The 26,514-nt window shown below is 45.0% G+C and overlaps 1 protein-coding gene and 1 pseudogene across 5 annotated transcripts in view; both read left to right on the plus strand.

The window, feature by feature from the left end:
- Nucleotides 1–26,514, plus strand: part of PHACTR1 (phosphatase and actin regulator 1) — a 550,281-nt gene that overhangs the window by 178,447 nt on the left and 345,320 nt on the right. The gene's annotated exons all lie outside the window — the stretch shown is intronic.
- On the plus strand, nt 11,719–11,878 carry LOC123388073 (annotated as a pseudogene).

Consider the following 26,514-nt stretch of genomic DNA (forward strand, 5'->3'; position numbering starts at 1 on the left):
AGCCATGGGATAAGATGGCTTCTTCTCTTTCACCTTCGCCTTTAGGTTCTCCTTCTCTATTTATGAGCAGGAGACTTTTCCGCCAGCCACATGCAGTCCCACTCAGTCGGCCAGCACCAGGATGCCCCCTTTTCCTCTAGCTTGCCAGCCCTCCTGAGTTTGGGGAGTCAGGGCCTCTCCTGAGCCCGCCGAACTCAACACCACCTGTCCCCCTCCTCTTAGGGTTCTCGGCTCCTTTGACCACGCACCAACAGGGGAATAGATGGGACTTGCGTGCCAGGACACGGGTGCCTGAGAACCGTAGGGAGGATGGCTAACAGTATTAGAAGCTTTATAAATCCCTGCTTTCGGGGCGCCTGGGGGGCTCAGTCGGGTAAGCATCAGACTCTTGATTTCAGCTCAGGGCATGATCTCAGGGTCATGAGATCGAGCCCCACATCAAACTGTGCTCAGCAGGGAGTCTGCTTCTCTCTCTCTCTCTCCTCTTGGCCTTCCCCCTGCTCGCTCGCTCGCTCTCTCTCTCAAATAAATACCTCTTTAAAAAGTAATAATAATAATAGGTCACTACTTTCTGCTGAGTCCTCTGAACTGTGACATGCAGCTCACAAGCTCTTCTGTTCTTCCTTCCACCCCGAATCTTCCTGGCCAGCACCAGACTGTCAGCCAAGCTAAATGCCCATAGTCTTCCTCCTCCAATCCATCACTGACCCCTGCCATCCACCAGCGCCCACCCATAGAATATCACCTTTCAGTCACAGAAGCAGTAATCCCCCAGGGGCTTCACATAGCCACATGTACCAACAAGAACTAGTAGAGTCCATTGAGTGCCAGACATCATTCTAGGAGCCGGGGACACAAAGACGGGTACAGCGCTATTCCCAATCTTAAGAAACATGGCATTTAGTAGAAAAGTTTTAAACAGAAATCCAAATTTTTTTTAAATTTTTTTTAAGATATTTATTTATTTATTTATTTGAGAGAGAGACAGAGAATGAGAATGAGTGGAGAAAGGTCAGTAGGAGAAGCAGACTCCGCCGAGCAGGGAGCTGGATGCGGGACTTGATCCGGAGACTCCAGGATCATAACCTGAGCGGAAGGCAGTCGTCCAACCAACTGAGCCACCCAGGTGCCCCCAGAAATCCAAATTTTGATATAACTATATCTAGACTAGCATTTTATAATTAATCATAAATGTCAAAAAACCTAAGATCATTACAAAGGAATCTTATTTAACTCTTTCTAAAGGCCATGCGTTGAGTAATACAGTTTTGATAAGTAAAGTATGTTTTTATTTTTATTTTAAGATCACTTTATTTATTCATTGGGAGCGAGAGAGAGTGAGAGCAAGGGCAAGAGCAGGGATGAGCGGCAGAGGGAGAGGGAGAAGGGCTCCATCCCAGGACCCTGGGATCATGACCTGAGCCTGAAGGCAGATGCTTAATGACTGAGCCACCCAGGAGCCAAAAAAGTATGTTTTTAATTAGATTTTCCCTCTAAGAAATAAACCCTTCTGCTAGTTAGAAAATGCACCCATGCAGAATGACTTTGTATTAGCTCTGCTGTGGTAACAACTCCAACATTTCAATACTTTGCAACATTTGCTTCTCACTCGTGTGATGTGTGGGCTCTCTCGCCAGCTATGGTTCTGTCCCATGTGTCTCTATTTCAGAACTCATGCTGGAGGGATCTCTCTGGTGCAAACCAGTCTAATGAGAGGAAAACAGCAGGTGGGGGAACATACAATGCCTCTTCTAGCTTTGGCCTCATGAGATGTATGTTGTACTCAATCATATTTCATTGTCCACAGCAGGTCACATCAAGGTCAAAGACATCACGTGTCTTTCGCACAGACAAAGGGTGTGGAAAGCAGATAGTTACTGGATTCCAGTACCTTCAGAAAATCTCTGTGACTCGCTGTATCTATATTTCTATCTCTATCTATCACAACGACTTTTAATGATCAAATGCATACCAGCCAGGGCATGCTTGGAGAATTACAAATGTCAAGAAATTGTGATGCTTGGAATAAATGTTAATCTGACACCAGGGTTCCAGAACTCTTCCACTTTGTACGTTGGAGGCCTGGAAAGAAGTGGTTTTGTCAGCCTTCTCTCAAATTTCTGGGACATCTGGGAGCAGATGGCAGCGAATAAGATTTACTGATGAGCCAAACAGGCTTCCTTTAGCCAGTGTTTTAGTGTTACCCAGTGCCATTTTGATGCATCTAAAGTTCTTTTTTTCACCAATGCATTCTTTTAATAAATCAGATAACTGAAAGATAGACTTGAAATATGATTACAGCAAAACTCTTGTAATTCAGTTTCTCTTTCTCTCTCTCTCTCTCTTTTTTTTTTTGTGTGTGTGGCTCAGTTTCTTTCTTTCTTTTGTAGTTCCATTTCTTTTTTTTTTTTTTAAGATTTTATTTATTTGATATAGAGCATGAGAGAGAGAGAGAGAGAGATCACTAGAAGGGGTGAGAGGCCAAAGTGGTACCAATTTCCCCCTGGAGAAAGCAAAAATCAGCAGGGAGCCTGACTCAGGGCTCGATCCCAGAACCCTCAGATCATGACCGGAGCCGAAGACAGATGCTCAACCAACTGAGCCACCCAGATGCCCCACAATTTCTCTCTCTCTCTCTTTTTTTTTTTTTTTTAATTTTAACTATTCCCAGACTAGCAGAGCTTAATTAGAGGTGAGCTTTGTTGGAGGGAATCTTACAAACACGTGGTCCCACCTATGAAGGTCCCTCTTGCCAGTTTCTCTGGCTTCATTGCTACCACCGCGTCCAAGTCCCCTCAGATCACCTGGGATCCTGCCCCACTCCCCGGACCGCCCTCCCACTTAGGCCCTGCTCGCCTGCTTTTCTCAGTAGGCAGCCTGCGTGAGCCCTTGAAATCAGATATCAGGCGGTGTAACCTCCTCTTCCCCAAAGCTGCAAGGGCTCCCTTTTCATTCAGAGCAGTCCCCTGCGATCGCCTACAAGGTCCTGCCTGGTCTGGGCCCCGATACCCCCATGTCCTTCTCCCACCTCCTTCACTCTGCTCCGGCTTCATTGCCCTCCTTTTCCGTGGAACCAAATACGCTGCCATCTAAGGGCCTTCGCTCCAGGCATCCTCTTCCTTTTGCCTGAAATGTTCTTCCCCTGGACATCTGCTTGGTCGGGTCCCTCACTTACTCAAGTATCGCCATCCCATGTTTGACCAGGAAAATGGCCCCAACACTTGGGGTCCTTCTGACCCTGCTCTCTGCTCGTTCTTTTTACAAATAGCACTTTGTCACCAATAAACTTTCATAATAATTTGCCTACTCTCTTTACTGTTCAATAGCTGTCTTCCCCTCTCTTTCCTAAGCTTATGAGTCCAACTGCCTTTGTCTCTTCTGTTCGCTGTTCTACCGCAGCCACCAACAATGATGTGGACGTTCAGCAAGTCCTTAAATGACAAAGTGCATACCTATCTTCCTTCCTTTGCCATAGAACATTGAAAGCCTTTTGTAGATGACTGGCTCACTTCCTTCATCGTTTTACTTTTTAAACAAAAAATTATTTTAAAAAATCATTTTGCACTCTACATATGCAAGTAGAAGCCTTCCTTCCTCAGGTTTGAGTAAAGAACACTTCCCAAAGTGGTACCAATTTCCCCCTGGAGAAAGCAAAAATCAGCATTTCCAATATCATCATGTGACACTTGGGTGATCAGTATGGAGAACTAGGCACTGCCCCTTCCATTTACGGATCGCGTTATTGAGCTCAAGAGGGTGGCAATGATGTTCCTTGTCATTTAATCCACACCTTACCCCTAATCTTTTTAAGTGCCCTTCTTCCCCTGGGTTCCTCAAATGTGAGCGGAATGCCAAAGTCAATGGAGACTACCCTAACAATTTGATTTTATTACAAAAATGATGGTGTCCTTACATGGCTTGAGAAACGGATGCATTTTCATGAAGAAAGAAAGAACTGAAATTTCAGGGTGCTACCTAAGTTAGAGCCTTCTGATGGACAAACCTAACCACTGGCTACTCCAGATAACTCCTGCCTTTCATCCTGTAATTACACTGCTCTCAAAAAGCCTTCCTGGTTCCCCTGTTCCTCCTACAAAGTTCCTGAAAGGCCTGATGCTCCTGTTACAGAATTTGTGCCCCCTGACCACATTTTTCAGAGTCTGTATAAACATGCAACCCGTCCTTGATTGTATTATAAAACTGAGACAAAAAGAATCTGGTTTTACCAAACGCCTTTCAGGATTTGGCACATAAATAATAGTTAACCCCCAAATCAAACTGGGCGTGAATTCCATCCACCTGCTGGCTGTGTAACCCTCAGCAGGCCACTTACTCCCTAAGTGTCATCTGTAAAAAGGGCATAACACTAGACCTGCTCTTTAGGGTGTTGGGAGGATCAGATGAGATAATACCCACAGGCTTCTGTTAGCTCTTCCACCATCACGCCCAAGTAGAATTCAGTGTCTGCATGAGAAACACGTTTTTCCTATAAAACTACTAGCTTATTCAATGAGTATGCTAAAAATTCATATTGAATATATGAATGTTGTAGTGCTCCCCAGGAACCCTCAACCTGTCCCAACAAAGTCCTGAAAAATGGAACTCCTCTTCCATTGTCACCCAAAGGATGGGAGCGGGCACGAAGTTTTGCTTACTTTGCACCATCTTGTCAAAGTGAATGGTCTTTGCCAAAGGAGCACATTAGAGAAAATGGTCCTCATGGTAAAAACTGAAAAGCCTGGGACAGTGTCCAGCTCATTTATGATTTAATACATTTAATGTGAGCTTCACCTTATGCAAATGCATGCATAACTTCTCTTGCCTGGATAGTGGCTCTTCAAATCTGGATCGAATTAGGAGAGAAATGCTCTGGGTCTGTCAGAACGAAGCAGTGAGACATACACACCCATATGGATTTATAGTTACGTGGGAGGTTTGGGGACTTGGTTGCAAAATCCTCATATGCAGGGCCCACTTTGATGATGAAAATAATACGGTCTCTTACAATGTTTCGTTTTCTTTGACTGTATCTTGAGTTAATGGCAAAGCAGAGCAGAAGCGATGGCCGTCACTGTCTCAGACATATTTTTCCTTTTCAGGGTAGTGTGATTAATCAAAGTTCTTCCTTCTGCTTGGTCAGATATGAGGCGCTGAGACATCATCATGACCTGTGTCCTCAAGGAATCCACAATGGGGGTGGAGTTGGGGGAACCACCAGCACTGAGTAGGACAAGTTTTACGAGTCAAGTGAATGACAATAGCAAAGGCGAGTAGGTTTCATTAGAAGGCTGTTTAGGGACGGGTGATGGGCTATGAGGAAGAAACAGGCTTTGGAACCCGGCTTTGAGGTAATGCTAGGATTTCTTAAGCCAAAGAAGGAGGATAGAGGCTTCCAGAGGGTTAAGAGGGAGAGGAAAACGTACTGAGTCTTGACAGTATAGAGTGTCCAGGCAACAACACTCAGAGGCCAGTAATGTGGCTAAAAATGGGACTGGAAAGGAAGGGAAATCCCATTATTCCAGCCTCTCCTATACGCTGACCGCTTTATAAACACGATCACCCCAACTCCTCCCGTAGGCGCCACTGGACAGGTGAGAAAGCCAGGAGCTCAAAAGGGAACAGAGTCCTGTGCAAAGTTGGAGCCAAACTCAGGGCTGTCTGACTCCAGCGCCTGTAATCTTTGCATCCAATGCTATGAATTAAAATCCAAAATCAGAGTCAAGGAGAGCAGCAAATTTTCAATAAACACTCATTCGTCAGCAGGAGACAATTGCTGCCTAAGATTCTCCTGCCCACCCTACCGCTCCAGATTCTCTACAGAAATTACTACCGCAATAATAACAACAGAATAGCTGGAAAATTTGTGAAGCAGCAAGATACATCGTAAACGAGCTAGCTAATCCGTGGACGGTTCTAGGTCCATGAGTGCTAGCTCTGTGACCCTTTCATTGTTAGATGTATGACTTTAAGAACTTGCATTTGGGGACCACCGTCTCTTCCCCTGGTGGCCCGCTGTGCCCCTGGGCCTCTTCAGCTGCATCAGTGGAAACATCAGTCACTTGGAACCAACATTTCGACCCCCTGGCTACGGAGCAGGGTCAAGGGACGGAGGCTCCGCAGGTGGGAGATAGCCTGCGCCCTCAGCCCCCTTTAATGGCGATTTGCACAGGAGCACATCTTCCATTCCTGACCTGTGGGGTTTTTTCTTGAAATTCCCTACTTCACTTTTTAAACTCTATCGCCATCTCGCGGCTACTTTTAATATTGCATGTGAGTGATTCCCCACAGGTTAACCCGCCTTGTGATCACGCTGTCGCTTACCAACGTACTTTTTGAGCCCCTGTCTCGGGTCCTCGCATAGAAAATCAAGCTGATAAAGAGGAAGAAAGCCCAAGAGTATTATTGTAATTACGATTGAATATGCTTTAAACCTCACCAGTCAGGTTTGCTTTGCCAGGTTGCTGTTGACCTTGTGCAGCTTCTAGCTGATGTTGCAGCCAGCGGCGCTGTCCCCCACCCCATGACAGGGAGACAAGTCCTGCTCTCTGACAAGTCAGAGAGCTGTGGGGCATCCGAGAAACGGAATGGAATATCTATCTTGCATACACAAAATTACATGAATGACCAGTGCCCAGAGTAGGAAAAGAATCCAAAAAGTGAAAGTTAAAATTGTCTTTCCTTGCATCACACCGAGGTAACTGTTGAGATAGTTATTTTGATGTTATTTTGATGTATATCATCCGTGTTTTTTTATGCATCTGTGTCACAAAAGTGGTATCATTACACGCGTGTTCTTTTTAAACTTCCTTTCAGAAAGATGTGAATACCTTGTCCTCGTTTGCTGCTAGAGTCCTGGAGTCTAGAACCTACAGCCTAGATCCTGAAGGGTCCTCTGAAAGTAGCTGTTAAATACCTCTTACACTGTTGGGGGGAACACAAACTGGTGCAGCCACTCTGGAGAGCAGTACGGAGGTTCCTCAAAAAGTTAAAGATAGAACTACCCCATGACCCAGCTATTGCACTACTAGACATTTACCGAAAGAATGCTGATTCAAAAAGATACTAGCCCCCTAGGTTTCTTGCAGCATTATTTGTAGTAGCCAAGGTATGGAAGCAACCCAAGCATCCACTGATAAATGAACAGATCATGATGTGGTATATGTGTCAATGGAATATTACTCGGCCATCAAAAAGAATGCAGTCTTGTCATTGGCAACCATATGGATGGAGCTAGAGGGTATTGTGCTAAGTGAAACAGAGAAAGACAAATGCCCTATGATTTCAGTCATGTGGAATTTAAGTAACAAAACAGATGAACATATGGAAAGGAAAAAAGAGGGGGGAGAAAACCATAAGAGACTTTTTTTTAAGGTTTTATTTATTTATTTGAAAGACAGAGATCACAAGTAGGCAGAGAGGCAGGCGGGGTGTGGGGGACTCGATCCCAGGACCCTGGGATCATGACCTGAGCCAAAAGCAGAGGCTTTAACCCACTGAGCCACCCAGGAGCCCCCCATAGAGACTCTTAATGGTAGAGAACAAACTGAGGGTTGATGGAAGGGGTGGGTTGGATGGGTGACGGGCATTAAAGAGGGCATTTGCTGTCTTGAGCACTGGGTGTCCTATCCCAGTGATGAATCACTACATTCTACGCTTGAAACACTGTATGTTAACTAACTAGAATTTAAATAAAAACTTGGAAAAGAAAAAAGAAACCTAAAAAATGGAAATAGATGTTAAATGAATATGAATAAGCAATGTGCATAATTGCTTTAAATACCTGCCTACAATTTCACTTTGGGGATATCCTCTATTCAACTCACCTACTCTCATCCGATATCAGGATTCTTTCTACTTTATGATTAACAAAACTACAAAAAGCGAAGACAGTGGAGTTGTGTGAGTTTTACCGTTTAGCGTCACAGTAGAGGGGTCCCTCTGTCAACCTGGTGATTAGAAGCCAGCCACATCAATGTTAGTGACCTCTTGCCAGATAAAACACAAGCTCTGATATAGGAGATTGCCGTGTTTGTGCAAATTTTACGCATCAGAACAAGACCAATGTGACATCCTCTCCCTCAGAACTGTAATCTGTGATCCTCAGGTCTGTCTGCAAGTTAGAATCACGTGGGGAAATTTTAGAACTAGGGATGCCCTGGGTCCCCGCCCCCCAGAGATTCTGACTTAACTGGTCTCCGGGGCAGGGGGCGGGGGGGGGGGAGTCTCACTCACATTATTTTCCAGAATTCCAGGGTAAGTCGAAGTGCAGCCAGGGTAGAGAAACTCTACTTTCTATGGAGTTACCCCCAGATTTCATGTCAGGGAGATCCACCCAAGAGGGGAAACAGCCCCGGTAAAGAAGCCCTTCTTGAGTGTGCGTGGTCAGGATGAACATACTATCCTAGCTGCTTAGACACTCTGCATCCTCAGGCTAACTGGAACCCCTCAGGGCTATTTCTGGGAATTAACAACGTAAGTAATGCGAGCAAAGGGACCATCTATGTAGACAACTTGCCAATACCGTAAGGACTGTACATAGAGCACCCCTGATCCTTGTGCACACAAAGCCAGGACGACGTCTCTCTGTTCTAATACAGCAAACCCATTAGCAGCCATTATCCTTATAACCAGGCGCAGGTATTAAAACGGGCTCCAGTTGCCCGGTGGAGGAAATTGACTTTGGAACTACATATATGCTTTGTCATTGGTTGAGCACCATTTGGGAGATTGATGAAGGAGCTTCTCCCGGATTCTTCAGACTGGGAGAATCATATTCCTTCGAGAATTCCTTAGCCTGATTACTGTTTGCTCTCCTTTCGCATGTTCCAGACGTCTGAGCAATGCCGTCTGAACGGAGCATGCCCAGATCCCTTACCCCGCAACCCGCCACCCCCCAAGGTGCAATTAAATGCTTCACGTGGGACCAAAATGCCAGACAGTCCCATGAGCCCGAAAGGAGCTCAGGCATTGGATGTAGTCCCTGCTCCCCGGGAGATTCTAGTTAAAAATAGAAGTAAACAACAGAAAAACGTTCTCGAGTGCCAAAAACAGCTCTAGCCATATTTCTTTGGGGAATAAAACGTCTCATTTTTAAAACTGCAGTGAAGTGACAGTTCCTTATATGTTTCTCTTCCCACGCAATTGGTTTTGATCTGGGCGGTTCTTTCTCGTCTTTTGAGTATCGCGGCTGCAATTTTGGGAGGGCTTGGCTTGGCGGGGGGATCCCTGGAGAACGAGAAAGGTCAGGTTTGCGTCTTTCTCCGATGTGTTAAGGGCAGAATTCGAAGTGAAGGAACCAAAAGTTCTATGAAGTCTTCTTGATGTAGAGGTTTAAGTTCCCAGCGTGCCTGCCTGAGAGCAGTTTGCGGTGACGATGAATTCCGTCTCCGTCTGCTCCCTGGGTCAGCCGCAGGTGTAGAAACGTTGGCTTCCCACGTTCGCAAATCGAGATGATCACATACGTTCTTTTAGGAGACCTTTCTGAAAGCACACCTGATTTAAATGGATATTAAAAGGATCATCCTCAAACCCTTGGTTTCTGTGTCCCTTTGTTACATAAGCCACATGGAAAATAGTTCACGACCTCTCTTGCCAGAATATTTCCATTGGCATTAAACGTGCCCGGTTCCTCCCAGGCAGGAAAATAAAGCCTCCTTCAATCCCACTCCCTGTTATGATTGCCAGGGGCTGTCACCCACACACACACACACATACACGTGCGTGTGTACACGCACACATGTGCATGCATACACACATATCAGGTGTGTGCGTACACACACGCACAGGTCAGCTCACTGTTAGTGTCCTTTTCCCCACTTACACTTATATCCTCTCTCTGGCTTCGGCCTCTGTCACTCCACTGAAATCTCTCCAGCCAAAAGGACAAAAATGTGTTTGTTCCAAAATGTAATGGGCACTTTGCCGTCTTTACCTCACTTGACTTTTCGGGTAGTGTTTAGCTCTGTGGGTATCTCTCTCCTCGACACGCCATTTTCCTTGACTTCAGGACACCTCATTCTCTCAGGATCTTTCTCCTACTTCTCTGGCCATTCCTGGTTCCTTTTTTGCCTCCACCTTGTGGTTAGGCCCTGCCCTGCTCTCAACCCTTCCCTCTGCTCTCTGTAGCGTCTCCGCCGTGGGACCCTCCCAATTCCACGCTTCCAAATACCAGCTGTGAACTCTCGACACTACTCCCACCCCGATCCCCTAATTGTTCTCCTGAACCCTGAAACCACGTGCCCAACGGACCTCACAATCGCAGCACGTCCGGAGCTCAGCCCTAACACTCACCCTCAGCAACTTCCATGTTCTCACGTCTATGACAAAGGCAACATATATTCTGTGTGTCTCCAGGAGGCAATACCCAGAGCCCCTGTGCCAAACCAGAAACCTGGCCATCACTCTGGAGGACCGAGCCACTACATCCATCAAATCTACTTCCTAAATGTCTCAGACACGTCACCACTTTCAATCTTGGCTACTGTTTCCGTCCCTTCTGGCTGCTAGGACAGATGACCCATATGTGTGACTTATCAACAACAGAAATGTAGCTCTCAGAATTCTGGAGGCTGGCGAGTCCAAGGTCACAGTGCCGGCAGATTTCTGTCTGGTGAGAACCTGCTTCCTAGTCCACACTACAGCCATACAAGACAAAAGGAGATGAGGAAGCTCTCTGGGATCTGCTTTATAAGGGCACGGATCCCATTCACAAGGGTCGTACCCTCATGAGGTGATCCCCCTCCCAAAGACTTCCACCTCTAAACGTCATTGAATTGAAGATTAGCTTTCAACATCTGAGTCTGGGACGGGGATCAATCAGAGAAGAGACACGAACATTCAGCCGAGAGTGGCTTCTGTGGGTTTACTCAGGCAGCCTGCATGGTCCTTCACAGGGATCCCCTCAACCCCCCCCCCCAACCCTGACAAGGCACACTGACCCGCTCTCCCGGCTCCAGCCAGAACTCTGTCTATACTGCAATCCTTCCCTGCTGTCAGGACCTCCCGTCACTTTCAGCATACGCCGCCTCAGCATGGGCTCCGTAAGGTTCCCTCTGCCCTCCCCCCCTCACCTTTCCACCCTTCCATGTCCGCCAGCTCCCTGCACAGCACAGGACTGGGGTACCTGCCTTGCTGTGTCTGACCCCAAGCCCTTTGCATATGCTGCTCCCTGGGCTTGAATCACACCTCCCACCCAGCTACCCCACTGTTTTGCCTCATCATCATCTACATATCCTCATACAGCCTCCCCAGAAAAACCTTCTGGAGCCCCTCGAGGCTGCAAGGGTGGCTTCTTATCTTCTCCCAGAGCACCTGTGTGTACTTCTAACCCATCACCCATTACAGCACACTGAAACAGCCCATGTATATGTCTGTTACCTTCTTGCTCTAAAGAAGATTGTAAATTCCATAATGGCAGAGTCTGAATCTTATTCATCACATGCTCACAGCATCTGTCAATTACCTAGCAAACAGTAAGTGATGAATCGACATCAAATGAATAAATGCAGCATGATTTTACTTTTCTAGTACAGGGATAGTATGGGGGAATAGGAATGGAAGCAATCACTTTAAGGCACTGAAGTCATAAAATCACCCCCAGAAGGAAGATAACAAGCCCTTTACCTATCAGCCTAGTTAATGGGATCTTTAGTCATATCTGCATGCCATAAACTGTTTAAGTAGTCCAACTAGTATGGTTCTTTTAATTTGTCCAAGGGAATCGCTTCTCGGCCTTTTGGCTAAGATCAAGTGTAATTTGTCCAAGGGAATGAAACTAAAATGGAAAGGTGTTATATGTATGCAGATACCTGCAAGTGTTCCTAAAATTCTGATATTTACGTTTTTTTTATTTTGCAGTTTTTAAAATTATGTTCCGTTAGCCACTGTGTAGTACATCATTCTTTTTGTTTTTTGAGATTTTATTTATTTATTTATTTGACAGACAGAGATCACAAGTAGGCAGAGAGGCAGGCAGAGAGAGAGGAAGGAAAGCAGTCTCCCTGCTGAGCAGAGAGCCCGATGCGGAGCTTGATCCCAGGACCCTGAGATCATGACCCGAGCCGAAGGCAGAGGCTTTAACCCACTGAGCCACCCAGGCGCCCCCATCATTAGTTTTTGATGTGGCATTCAATGATCCATTAGTTAGGTATAACACCCAATGCTCTTCAACAACACATGCCCTCCTTAACAGCCATCGCCCTGCTAACCCCTCCCCTCACCCCCTTCTTTCTGAGACCCTCAGTTCGTTTCCCGGGGTCCATAGTCTCATGGTTCATCTCCCTTTCTGAATTCTCCCCCTTCGGATTTCCCTTCCTTCCCTTACCTGTACCTCGTAGAAGGAGCCGCTAACATTTCCTTGTTCTCCGATCAACACGCGTTTGCCTGCGCCCTCTTCTGGATGAATGAAGAATAGCTTAAATGTGAAAAAAAAAAAAATTCTCTAAGAAATGTTTTGGGACCAACCTGCAGGGTGTTCTGGGTTCAGATCAATTCAGATTTTCCAGAGGAGAAAGAGTAGTTGAAAACCCAGGAGGCAAGTGTGTGATGTCGCCACTGGTCAAGAAACTGCAGTGCCACACCTGCCCATTGATGGGATGGGAGGTCCAGGCCCTGTGATGGGGTCTTGTGTCCCTCCAGCTGAGAACTTGAACGGGCTTCCTGGTGGCATTGCCTTTCCCCCCAGAACATGCAGTCCAGCCCCCTTCTAGACCAGACCAGGGGACCACCTCTGCCCACTGCTTCTCTTTAAGACCTGGGTGCCAGATTTAGCAGATATTTGGCAAATATTTTCTTTTCTCTGGAAACCCTATCTCTGACGTACCAGCCACCCCGGCGCTGGTCTGACGCTGCCTTGCCTCACTGTGTCAACTCACAGGTTTTTCTTCTTCAAGTTAATTAGTCTCTTCAATTGCTTGAATTATTTTTTTAAGAAATATTTTTGATCATTTTTTATTTGTATTAAGCCCTTCCCCATTCTTTGTTTTTACTTCGTTGGTTTACTTTCTACTAATTATTTTTGACTACTTCCTTTTCCCTCATAATTTTTTTTTCTAAGCTGATAATATCATCCAGTGATTTATTTTTATTTTAGCCTTACTTTTACTCCCACTCATGTTTTCACTGAAAGCTTTCGGTTTCTTGGTCAATTAAATTATTTGCACTTTTGTATCCTCATCTCTTATTTTTTAATATTTTGCCAATTATTTTCTATTAAAGTCCACTTTCTGGAGTTTGGCTCTTGGCTGTGAATTAGTCTTTGTTTTATTTTTACTTTATCTACCCTCCACTCATTCATTATTCCTGACTCGTGTGTGTGTGTGTGTGTGTGTGTGTGTGTGTTTTATTTTAATTTGACATTTTACTTGACATTTAAGCCTTTTTGGCTGTTTCTTTTATTATTCAGACAAATACTATCTTTTGATTTTATTTTTAAGTTGTTATTTTTTTTTCCTCTTATTTTACAAAGGGCAATTCAAGAGATACACTGATAAACACTATGGGCAGGATGGCGTGCACTTTGAAGGCGAGCACGAGACTCCCCTTCATCCCCAGGGTGGGCCCGCCCTGGAGAGAAGGTCAGAGCAGCAGGGGCCCCTGCTGGTTGCTCTCCTTCCCTTAGTTTCCTCATGAGCAAAGAAATAAAAAACATTGAGTCAGGAAGTGAGTTAAGGAATGGGATCTTGGATACTGCTTTCTGCCTATAATGGTCATTTTGCACCGAAAACATTCTTATAGGTAACTTCAAAGGGACAGCTGCTCTTGGCCTTGATGGAAAGTGAAGTTCAGGAGGCCTGTGGACAAGAGATTCCTCTTATAGCCTCTCTAGAAGATGGTAATCATGTTAAGAAGGCAGGAAAGAAGGAAGAAAGGAAGGAAGGAAAAGAAAAACGAATCCAAAGGGGGGAAAAGGAGGAACGGAAGGAGGGGAAAAAATGAAAAGGAAATTTCCGGAGTTTTTGTATCGATCTCCTTTTTGCACAACCTAAGACAGGAAAGATAATCTAGACCTTAGAAAGACTAAAGTCTCCAGAAATTCACCTCCAAGGTGCCTGTTGGCACACAGTGGTTTTCAACAAAGCGGCAGGGATGGGTGGGGGCATTTTTGTCCTTCACAGGGGGCGTTTGGCAATGCCTGGAGACAGTGTTGGTTATCCCAACTGGGGGGGGGGGGGCGTGCCACTGGCGTTTAGGGGATAAAAGCCAAGAATGCGCCCAGGGCCCTATAATGCACAGGACAGTCCCCAGGCACAACAGACGTTACCCAGCCCAAAATGTGAACAAAGCTGAGGTTAGAAACGCTGCTGTAATGGCAGGTTTCTTAATAATCTTCCTGTCACTCCCATTCAGTAACCTCTTCCCAAAGATCCCCTCTGGCGAGCACAGTTTCAGCTCCATCAACCAAAGTCCAAGATGTCCTTATCTGTCTCTTATTTCTCTACAAATTACTTCTCCACACATCTTCCATGGGTTGAGGCACTCAGACCTCGGTTTTCTCTGCCCAGAGTACTGCTTCTTCCTTTTGGGCCCTAATTCAGTCAGTCAGCTCTCCCTGAGAAGGCAGATCTGGCCTGAGGAACATGCAGCTTCTCACTAGACAGGATGGACAATCCACACTTTTGGCCAGAGCCACAGAAGCCCGTGTCACCCATCCCAGCAGGTCACTACGAGCAGCCCAGGCAGAGAGAACTCTGGGCTTCCTGAGGACCATAGCTCCATGTTTCCAGACCCAGCAGGTTCCCCGTGACTGCTTGTCTCTGCAAGCTCTGCATGCCCTGAACAGAGCCCCCGTGGCTCTTTCAGCTTACAGGTTTGAGGCAAAGAGAGGCGAGGAGCTATGGATGAGGGGAAGCAGGCATCCACCCTGAAGAACATGGGTTCTGGAACAAGAGCACCTGCGCTCAACCCTCAGCCTTAATCACTGGTCATTGCCTTCATCACTCTGTGCCTTGGTTCCTTATGGAAAATGGGGCTATCTTCAAGGGCTGCTGTGAGGATCAAATGAATCAGGATAAGGAAAGCCGTTGGCGCAGTGCCAGACACAACTGCCTGGTAAAGGAGGGTGTGGTTAAAGAAGAGCCAGGCCCCGAACCCACAGCCAAGAAGCAAACGTTCTGGCCGCCAGAACGGCCCTTAGATAGCATTGCTACGATTGAATCAACCAGAGGGTCAGCATGACCAGAAGTGACCTTTCTCTCGGAGGTTAAGTGAAAACTTAAACAGATTTCACTTCCTTACAAGGGCAAGGGGACTCGACTCCGTCCTACTTCACGTTAATTCTGTTTCTTCCTTGCTATTTAAGAATGCGTACAGCGAGTCCGTTCTCCAAGCTTCCCTGTTGGCTGGTTCTCAGCTCCTTCTCCTTTGCCCCAGGGGAGTTCTCGGCCTTCCCCGGTAGAACTCTGTACGTAATTATTAGGAAATACAAGTGAAATGGGGTTTTAATTATTTTATTAAAGATAAGAAATACGGCTCTACCCTTGAAGTCATAGAAAATAAAATGGTTTTTAAATCTGGCCATAGTTGTATTTTTCCACCAACTGAGTTTTAAAATATGGGAAACGCCCAGGGTAAATTAAGAAAGATTTTGGCCTATTAACATTCCTAAACAGTTCTAGATAGATCAAGAGTCCAGCTGTAATATCCATGGATTTTTGGTTCCTTCTTATTTCCTGATAGTACCACATGTTTTATAATGTAACATCTTTTTAAGGGGGTAACTTTCTGAAAACTTAAAATCCTGTCTTTAACCTTCAAAAATATTTTTTTTAATGGGAAGTTTGTTTATCACTTTAGCAGAATACTTACATCCATCTTAAGATTGAGGCATAATCAAGCCATTCTTTCTCATATCCCAGTACATACTGGAGAATCTGGAACAGAGAAGACATTTCTTTTATGTTTGTCGAATGAGTAAAACATGCATATGAATTCATAAATGAACTATAGAAGCTATTTGAATTTTAATTTTTGCTTTGGGTTGTTTGTTAGTTTGTCTGTTTAACTGGCTTCTTTTATGGAAGCTACTCCCAACAATAGTTTCCCTGGCATGAGAATCACATCTGACATTACGCCTTTCCGTCTTTATCTCCTGACATCTCTTTGACCTGGGGAAGGATAAATAGTTCATTATCTGTAGAGCAAGCCAATTATATACCCAGAGGTCACTGACCAGGTCTAAGTCCAGAGTAATCAGCCTCCCATCCAACCAGACCAGTATAAGGATCCTAGAAAGGACATGGTCTGGCTACTGAGAGAGAGCTGGCTCCCAACCAGGATCTGCTGTTTCCTAAGCCCCTGGAGCCTCAATCTTGTGTATGATCCAGAACAACTGAGGTTTTGTTGAGATGATAGATGTCCATGTCTGGCATACAATGAGTCCCTGTACATAGGCTATGTGTTAGGTCCTGATCCCAATCACTTCTGTAGAAAAAATGGGAAACCCATAGGAAAGCCAACCGGATAGTAGAAAGTGGTCCTACCTGTTAGCTAATTCCATAGTTCTCAATCCTTGGCTAAATGTTGACATCACCTACTGAACCTTTGAAAAACTCTGATGTTTCATACCCATCCTCAGAGAGCCCGATCTAAATGGGAATGAGGTATCTATATGGTCCTACAGTTGCCCCAGAGGATTCTAGGGGACCATCCAGGGCTGAGAGCTACTGACCTGACAGGTGTGTACAATCGTGTCCCTGTACTCAGGTAGGTCATAAGTTTGGTGATAAAGAACCACTGAAGTACATTTTTATTTGAGTGCACGTTCTTGTCCTTAAACTCTATTTAATTGGGTGTGTTGGATATCTTTTAAGTAAGATCTTCGATGCTGATTCTCAAGTCTCCCTCCCAAAGCGTGGCGTCTAATCCGCACTCATAAAATGAAGAATTTATCACATAGTAATTTACATAATAAATTATTACATCATTTATTGAACATCATCTATGTGCCAGGAACTGTGTATTCTTCTGGGATCCAGAAATGAGCATGACACAATGGTTGCATCAAGTTGCTCCCAGTCTAACGGAGGAACAGTGACAGTTTAATGTGACATGTGACCCCATATGGGTACGTACTGGAGAAAAGTCGCTAACCCAGGCTCTGGAGAAAGAGAGCCTTAGAGCACATCCAAAGCAGGTGATGATAAGGGTAGATAGGAATTACCTGCCCAGAGACAGAATGTTGGGTGAGTGGGAAGGAGTTTGCCAATTTCATATGATAAACATATGACTTAATATTGTTTCATCTTCAAAGTATTAGGGTAAGCCTGTAGTTACCTAACTTACATTGAAGATTTTATTCGGATAATAGGGGTTTAGACTGTTCCTACCTGGCAGGAAATTTCCCCAGGAAATATGTGTGATAATACCCTGACATAGTATGTTAAAGAAGTTGGTTAATTAACGGCTAATATCATTTCTGTCTTTTTAAGTTCTACAACACAGTTAAAATTAATTTGCAAGCTTCCCTTTTCTCTCCCTTTTCCTTATTTAATAGACTAGTTAAGGTAGGCTTTTTTTGCCTGTCATTGTCTGTATATAAGATAGACAGAAGAGTGGAAATGTCAGTCGTGTTCCAAGTAAAATAATTCCCAGAGAGTTGGCCTGTTGACAGCTCTGGTTTTAACCACGTAGTCAGATTGATTTAAAAATATATTACTCCTTATGTTCAGTGGTTTTCAACCATAGACTATTGAATTTTAAGAGGGACATCAAAGCATTGCAGAATTGACATTTGACTTAAATTCTACATAAACGCGGTGTTCCAGTGTTCTCACCTCCCATTATCATCTAGTTAAACTACACAGGGGTTGACTTTTTCCCCTTCCAAAAACTTCATGTTTAAAGATGCTTTCTGATCTTTAAATGGAAAGTGCTATTGATGATCAACTAAAATATTTCCTTCTGTCAGATAATCTGTATATCATAGCTTTGAGTTCAACTCAGGATATCTAATTCGTCAGTATTCTTTCCTTTCAAATCTAAACTTTATAAAAAGAAGATTTTATTGGCTCAAGGAGTAGTAATAGGGGAGAACGAATGCAGACCCTCAACTGATGTGATTAAGCCTCTAGCTGGGTCTCCTCGTCTCTCAATTATGTTGCCTTCATTCTCTGGTAGGTTCTGTCTCCGCACAGGGGAAGCTGGGCTCTGACAGACCCAAAGCCCCAAGAGAATATAGCTCATGGTCTCTGAAAAGGAAACTGTCAGGGAACCAACCTTTCAAGTCCCAAAAAGAACTCTAATTGGCCCTCGCTGGCCACTCTGGACCAATTGGGCCACTCTGGAACAGTCACTCTGTCTGGAGACATGAGCTTTTCTGATTGACCCTTGGCTCCACCACTGATGGACAGGCCCACCAGAACCACAAGGAGAGGGGAAGATCAGTCCCCATGACATAGAAATCGGGGGCAGACGAATTAAGAGATGAGCATTACCAGGAGGAGTGTTATTATAGCGTTTCTCTTGTCCCTCCCTCAAAATTGCAATATTTCCACTAAGCAAAAAATGAAGATCCAACAGAAAAATTAACTATTAGATAGTTGGCTGCTCTTCCCTTTTGAAAATTCATTCAACTACTGACACATTTCCCTTCTGTGAGCCATGGACTGTTTCTGCAACATCACAAAATTCTCTTTGGTGATTCAGCTGCCTGAGAAAATTCTTAGTAGCTCCTACAACTAGTGTCTCAGAAAAAGAATTACAGTTTAATAAAATACAAATAACATTAGCCAAACCTGTTTAGCCTGAGTTTGTTATTTCTCCAGGGAAGATGGGGGCTGGGGAAGAAGGAGATAGGCGGAAAATTACAAGCAATTTCATTTTTGTGCTCTTCACCATATAAGACTTCTGTGAGGAGTTGATAGCGTATTTATATTCCTATATCGTGATTTGGGCTAAAAGGCGTTGGGTTTCCTGGCACTCAGATACACTCTAACAGGATAGAATGACCTTAGAAAGGTCACTAACGATGGTCCTCAGTTCTGAAAGTTCAGGAACTGTTTTTCCCTAATTCATTCAAGCATTATCAATATCTCCAAGTCAGGCTAATACCAAACTTACAGAAGAATCTGAGAATCTACTTGAAACCTCCCTGCGTGTATATTTCCATAGTGACCAGACCCTCCTAATTCCATCTTCTTAATATGCTCCCCATTCTCAACCCGTTTTCCCCTCTGCCTCTGCACACACAGACTCTTACCGTCTCTCATCTAGACTGTGGTTCTACTCTCTGATATCCTGACTCAATCCTCCCCCAGCCTTAATCAATTCTTTATATTGAGGTCAATATCCACATTCAGAATGTAAATCTTGAGCTGAACTCCCAATCCTGGAACCCTGGGACAGAGTAAGTAGGTCTGCAATTAATATTTGAAATGGTAGTTCGAAGGGAGGGGAGAGCCAGTGATTTTTCTCTCTTTCGGAGGATATTTCTAGAAGAAGCCAAATTGTAACCTCCAAGTTGCTTGGCGAACGTGACAGATTATGAAGATCTGTTACTAGAAACCCCTTCATGGCCGGTGGTGTCAAGCTAGGCCAGTTTGATGCATCCCTGTCCACTTCATGGGTAAATTGCATCTGTAAGCCAGCTGGTTCGAGAATCTTCTCGGGGCTGAACAAAGGAAATTCTCGATTTCTCTATTCTCAATTTATTTTTTTTTTAAAGCATCCTGCTTACTCTCTCCCTTTTGCTGTATAGTCATTTTTTAGAAATGGTAATGAGGGACGCCTGCCTGGGTGGTTCAGTCATGTGGGCATCTGACTCTTGATTTTGGCTCTAGTCATGACCTCGGGTTCATGAGTTTGAGCCCCACATCTGGCTCCATGCTAGGTGTGGAACCTTCTTGGGATTCTGCCTCTCTCTCTCCTTTCTCCCTCCCTGCTCCTGCACATGTGCTCTCTAAATAAATAAGTAAGAAAGTAAGTAAAATGGTAATGAAACCAGTAGGCTCCAGCTGGACACTCTTCTTCCAGATTTAGGCCTAAGAGATTATTTTGAGGAGATAAAATAATAGATTAGATTAGAGAGAGAGAGAGACAATAATCTTTAAAATATACATACTTTGGGGTGCTGGGTGGCTCAGTGGGTTAAGCCTCTGCCTTCGGCTCAGGTCATGATCCCAGTGTCCTGAGATCGAGCCCAGTATCAGTCTCTCTGCTCAGCGGGGATCCTGCTTCCCCCTCCCTCTCTGCCTGCCTCTCTGCCTACTTGTGATCTCTGTCTGTCAGATAAATAAATAAATAAAATCTTTAAAATATATATATATATATATATATATATATATATACTCTGCTTCTCGTCTTCATATCTGGATTTCAACTAGTTTAGCTAGTAGACCCCCTGACACACTTATGTTATACTGCCCAAAATAGTCTCTGAACTCTGCTATGTTTATTTATATTTAATAAGTATTTATTAATGGCGGCATCATGAGGAAAGAAGTACTAAGCACCCAAATCACCGCATGAAGGAGTATGTTAACTAGTACCGCATAGAACCATTCAGAAATTTGGCACCAGGGGGAACACTCCAGGTACCTCCTAAAATCAGAGCCGTCCTAACCTATCTTGCCAGCAGCTGCCACGCATAAGCCTTTCCATGCTGACCCTTCCATAGCAGTTTCTGTTGAGTGATTTCTCTGAACACTAAGTGGGCATCTCCAGCTGGTCAGACTAAGGTCACACTGATAGGGGGTGACACAAAGGGGCCGCATGTTCCTAGGGGACAACAAGTATGAACAGAATATGAAATGCCACCTCCTGACGGAGTACCTTGCCTGGGGACGCGGCAGAGGCAGTGTTCTGAGATGTGTTTCTCCCGTACAGCAGCAGCCTCTTTCTAGACGGACTAGAAAGATGGGAAAACACTGTTAGTGTTCTGTTCAGTCACGCCACCGTGAACTTGGCTCAGAAAGCCAGTTTCTCTGTCCTGAGCCCAGTCTGACAGGCCTTGCCTGATCTGCAGCCTAAATGAGTGGTTACGCACACGACGTTTCATCATCATCTTTAAGAGGATCCTTCCACACGGACGTGAGTCCGGTTTCCTCTGGGGTTTATTTAGATAATAAGAAATCACACTCATGAGGAGACTGCGTAACATACACCTAATCTGGGGCCATGCAAGGATTGGCAGCTGCAGTAAAACCTGGAGTTTATAAAGAGAGGGGAAATGATCAGTTAGCTTTGTGCCGGCATAATGACCCAGCATCTCAGGTCCTCTTACCATTTTCTCTCTCCCACAGTGATGCAGGAAAAATAACAACGAAACAAAAATACGGATAATCCATACATAAAGTCATGTAATTTATGAAATCTTGAGTGGTGATGGGCCTTTAGAAATGTCACAGCAGGGGCGCCTGGGTGGCTCAGTGGGTTAAGTGTGTCTGCCTTCAGCTCGGGTCAGGATCTCAGGGTCCTGAGATGGACTCCAGCATCGGGCTCCCTGCTCTGCAGGCAGCCTGCTTCTCCCTCTCCCTCTGTCCCTCCCTCCCACTCTTGCGCACATGCTCCCTCTCTCTCAAGTAAATAAAATCTTTTTTTAAAAATGTCACTGTAAAAATTCCTATTTTTCTCAAAATGTGCAGCTAACTCTTAGCAAAAACAAAAAAGGCCCAATCAAACTTGGGGATGAATCCAGACTATAAGTGAAAATAAAAACCATAACAACAATCTCACTGCCACCTTAAGGTGTAAGGAAGAAAGTGGAAACTTCTTTTCGATTCCACTCTTAAGAATCACGAGGACATATCCAGTAACATGCAATAATAATACCATTTGCCAGGATCAGATTCTTAAATGCTGAAGTATGTTACAAACCTTCCTGGAACGATGTCATACATTCAGTAACTGTCTTTGTAAAAACAAGTGTCGATAATCTTTAACATTCAGTAATTAGTATCAAGCATCTGAGGATAGTGATACAAGGAAATCTAGGTCCTGACATTTTTTTTTTTAAGATTTTATTTATTTCTTTGAGAGAGAGAGAGAGCAAGAGCATGCGTGGTGGTGGGGAGAGCAGAGGGAGAGGGAGAAGCAGACTCTCCACTGACATGGACTTGACATGGGGCTCGATCCCAGCACCCCGAGATCATGACCTGAGCTGAAGGCAGAGGACTTAACTGACTGAGCCACCCTGGTGCCCTGGCCCTGACAAGTTTATTTAGGTTTTTTGGGTAGGTTTTTTTGTTTGTTTGTTTGTTTGTTTTGTTTTGAGATACAGAAAGCTAGGATGATAGAACATGGATGCCATGTTTTAATTATTCTATCGTAACACAGAACGACAACCAGTGTGGTCATCCACGTGATACTCGAGTAATTCCTACAAAATCTCCAGCTTAGCCTGCATAACCCAGCGATCAGATACTACCTGTTTCAAGAGACAGCTGATTCTCCCTTTGCACAGCTGACAATTAGGACATTCTTCCTTATATGATTTCTGTCTCTCTATACCCTCCATGCGTTGATCACACTTCCCGCCCACAGCGAGGCAGAACAAGTCCAGACTCTTTTCCATAGGACCACATTTCATATACTTCAGGACACTTGCCAGCTCCCCTCTATCTTCTCTTCTTCAGACCAAAATTTTTCTTTTTCAAAAACAGAATTTAACCATCCTATAGAGACTGACTATTACAGATCAGGGTCCTAGTGAGAAATGGGACATAGGGGTCGGCGGCTCTCTTGAACAGCTCAGGGTTTAATGAAGGAGACAACAGACGATCAGAATGGATAAAAATGAGATAAACACAGATGCATTGGGGAAAAAGATGCTGTGTGGCACGTAAGGTGGAGGGGAGGAGCTTCCTGGGAGAATCAAGGAAGACATGGCAGAGGAGGTGATGTTCAAGCTGAGTCTTAACAGGCAGGTAAGAATGGGCAGACTATTATGGGATGGGGCTTGGCCCGGAAGAGACCTGACTGCCTCTCTACCGAGAGGGAACGCGAGCAAATGCAACTGTGGGTAGCGGAGGCACTGAGTCAGGAAGAGTACGCCCAGGCGACTGCAAGGCAGCCAGGCACCGGCTGTGGGGTGAAAATGGTACGTGATCATGGGAAGCAGCATCTCCAAGGGCCTCATAGGTTTGCTTGGCAACATGAGAACCATTTATTCGACAGGTGGCAAAGAGCCACTGAAAGATCTCAAGCAGAGAAATGACACTGTCAGATTTGCATTTTAGTCAAATGGGTCAGATGGGGATGCAGAGAAGAGAAGGGACCGTGACACAAGGGAAGCAGCAAGAAGCAGCGGATGTTGCTGTCCTTAGGCAATAGAAACCAAGAGGCAACGTGGGGGCGGACTGTCGTGCAGGTAACATTCTCACCAGCCCCTGGTAACTGCCTGAATGTCAGTGAAACACATGGTCAGGGAGAATTTTATTTTTTAATTATTTCTATCTTAAAAACTCCATCTTTTTCAACCATTATATACCACGTGGTTTTCCATATCCACACCATTCTGTCTTCTTTCTTGATATGGATGGAATCTGGTGTCCCTTCTACCATAATTTAATTGCAACCTATTCTTCCCCACAGGGTAATGGTCCTGAAGTAATAGCAATGTCCCTGTCTCCATCGCGCTGTCAGCTTAAATTGCAATGAGGTCACGTCCCACGCTATCAGGAACTATTATCATAATAGCTATGGATTCCTTTATTTGCAGATGCTGAGTTGTGAGATGTAGAATTCTGTGCAAGAGTAATTAGTTTTAAATTTATTTTTGCAATCATGTTAAGTGAACATGGAAGCGAATTTAAAAATACGAAGAGCATGGCATTGAACCTGACGCGATGTCTTCATAATAGGCAGATTAAAGAGACCATTATTACCAGTAGCTGAAAACAAACCTTGCTCCTGTGCAACAGCTGCACTGCAGATCCAGTGACCCATCCATCCGCCCCAAGTTCAATGACCGTTCAGTGCATTTGCTGTGTGTCTTCATGAGATTCACTCCGAAAATGGACTGATCCCCAAAGCAAGAGGAGGGCATCCCAGTGGTCCTGCTGCGACTTGGAACCTGCAATATTCCCACAGACATCACCAAAGCAGATTCACAATTTCCCTAGGAGACGTGCTCGGTAGCATCTACACTCACCACTCCTACCTGGTCGTGGCCAGGCCTCCCACAATTCCCCAACTTTTAGTAAAACACACAAGCACTCACAATCACGCTAGAGTGCCTCACCCTAGATCCGGGTTGCACTCCGTATCCAGCCCACCTGCCTCTGGCAAGCTGTCCAGCCCTTCTCCTGGTCATGGCAGGGAGTGCCGCAGACAAGGGCTGCTTCATCTCTCTTGGCCCAGCTTCTGATTATGCACCATCTGCTCTTCAACTCTGTATCAGTTCCAGCGCCCGCCAGCCTTTGTACCAAACACGGAGGGGCCCTGGCAGGTCAAGTGCGGCATGGGGGCCAGGGGCGGGCAGACTCCCCCTTGCCTGTCCTCCTAGACCCGCTCTGTAATGCTAATAGAGATGGTCAGGGGAAAAAAACGTGTGAGCAAAATGCTTGCAATACTAAGCCATCTGCTAGAGGGCAACATACGTTAAATAATAATGTGGCTGTTTTTCTGTGGGATGACACAGGGTTTTATAGTTCAAAACCAAGGTCCATTTTCTTTGTTTAAAAAAAAAAAAAATTCCACGGTGTCCAAAGTCATCATAGCTGAAAAACAATAGCCTCTGAGTTCTTGCTATTTTTCAAGGGATTTATATGGACACTTTATTACTGCTTTTGTCCCCTTTCCAGATTCACAAAACGACCTGCCATGATTCAGGGCAGCTAACCTTCTCCGCCACCCACTGTAAAACCCTCTCTTGAAAGCTCTATTAACTTGACTACCTGAAGACCAACAGAGGAGAGGGGAAGGTCGCAGGAAAATGCAGGATCGAAGACAAGGAGACATTTTGTGATTGTTGTCTCTCTCCCACAGCTTTTAACCTCCGGAGATGACAGGGGCAGGCATTGAGGGGACCTCGTGTCAAAACTAAGCAGAGGATCCATTATTTCAGTATTTATAGTGCACAGCTTGTGTTATCCAAAGAGAGAGTCAGTGGTTTGGTTCTGAAAAGGTTTTGTCAGCTGCCAATGTTTGCACACATCTATAAAGTCAGGATATGCCCCTATAAGAAAAAACACGTGCGAGGTACAAACCCATCTCCCACTCCCTCCACTCCACTCCCCTGCCTTATCTAATAAATAGCTTATGTCTTGCCCTTATGCATTAAGAAATGACAATCTTTTAGCTGGCATTTAGATCCGTCAAAAATACGTTCCAAGGATGTATCCGTCCTACTTAAAAGGCTTTCTATCTGTCCCCTCCATCCCCAGGAAGCATAGTTTAACTTATCAGATTAGATACTGAGTTTCCTACAGAAAAACCCAATATAGACTTATGACCAAAACATAAAAATCAGATGGCTCCATCTGATCGGGGCACCGAAGGTGATTTCCCAGGTCTCAGTGGAAAGAGATTGCGCAGAATACAGAACAGCCCAGGACCCACGGGTTGGTTCATCAGGGGACTTGTCTATGAAGCTGGGTGCCAGGCAAACTGACTGTGAGCTCTCACTGTGTCCCTGAGGCACTTACAATATCAAAACCACATGCAAATTTTAGTGCTCAAAATCCCGACACCCTCTTGTAAAAAGTCCGAGAGCCGTATGCCAGTCAGACACCGGGCAGCTTCGAACATGATAAGATTGATCAAACACTATCATCTTCCGCCCAGAGATCATATTGCCCCAGGAATTGCCTGAATGGTTAAGATGGCTCTCAGATCAGGTCAGGGCTCCCAGGTGACTCCCCATCCACTCCGCATGCCCTCGGGTGCAAGGGAACACCTAAGAACTAGAATTCTTTTCTTTTTTCCCTCCAGGAAGAAAAGGTCATAATACCCCAGGTATCCCTTGATAATATTTCACTCTTGGCCAACGGGAAGTGTTCCCAGAGGTGACATCCTTGTATCCTACCCATTTGACACTCTTAGGGTAATTACTGAGAATATCTGGAATTTCTAGTAAGTTCTGAAGGCAACCTGATTCTGCTGAATGGTCTGAGACCTCTTGTTATGTCCTTCCTCGACTTCTGCTAGTTCTCCTACCTCCGGGGCTGCCCCTCTTCCCTCTTTCTCTGACACCTTCACTCTGCTCGGTCCTCAAACTTAGGAAAATTTGAGGACTCCATTCTTGGTCTTTCTTGACCCCGGAAGACTTTTCATGTCTTCCCTGGTGACTACGTCCGATCCCATATTCATGCTGGAGACACCTGTGTCCCCACTCCAAGTTCCAGATTCCTGTCCCAATCACCTGTTTGATTTCTCCACCCGAAGGTCCCGCAAGCACCTTCAACGCAACAGTTGGCCAATGCGAATTCATCGTCTTTACCGCCAAAAGATGTTCGTACTCCTCCATCTCGGTTAGGACTTCCATACTCTCCGTTGCTCAGCTAGCTGGTTCCAACCCGGATACAGAAACCTCACCGTGACTGAAATTAGGAAGCTTAATATAAGAAGTGTTAAACTATG

Source organism: Mustela putorius, unplaced genomic scaffold (genome assembly GCF_011764305.1).
Source record: "Mustela putorius furo isolate JIRA1106 unplaced genomic scaffold, ASM1176430v1.1 tig00003870_pilon_pilon_pilon, whole genome shotgun sequence".
Classification (NCBI taxonomy): domain Eukaryota; kingdom Metazoa; phylum Chordata; class Mammalia; order Carnivora; family Mustelidae; genus Mustela; species Mustela putorius.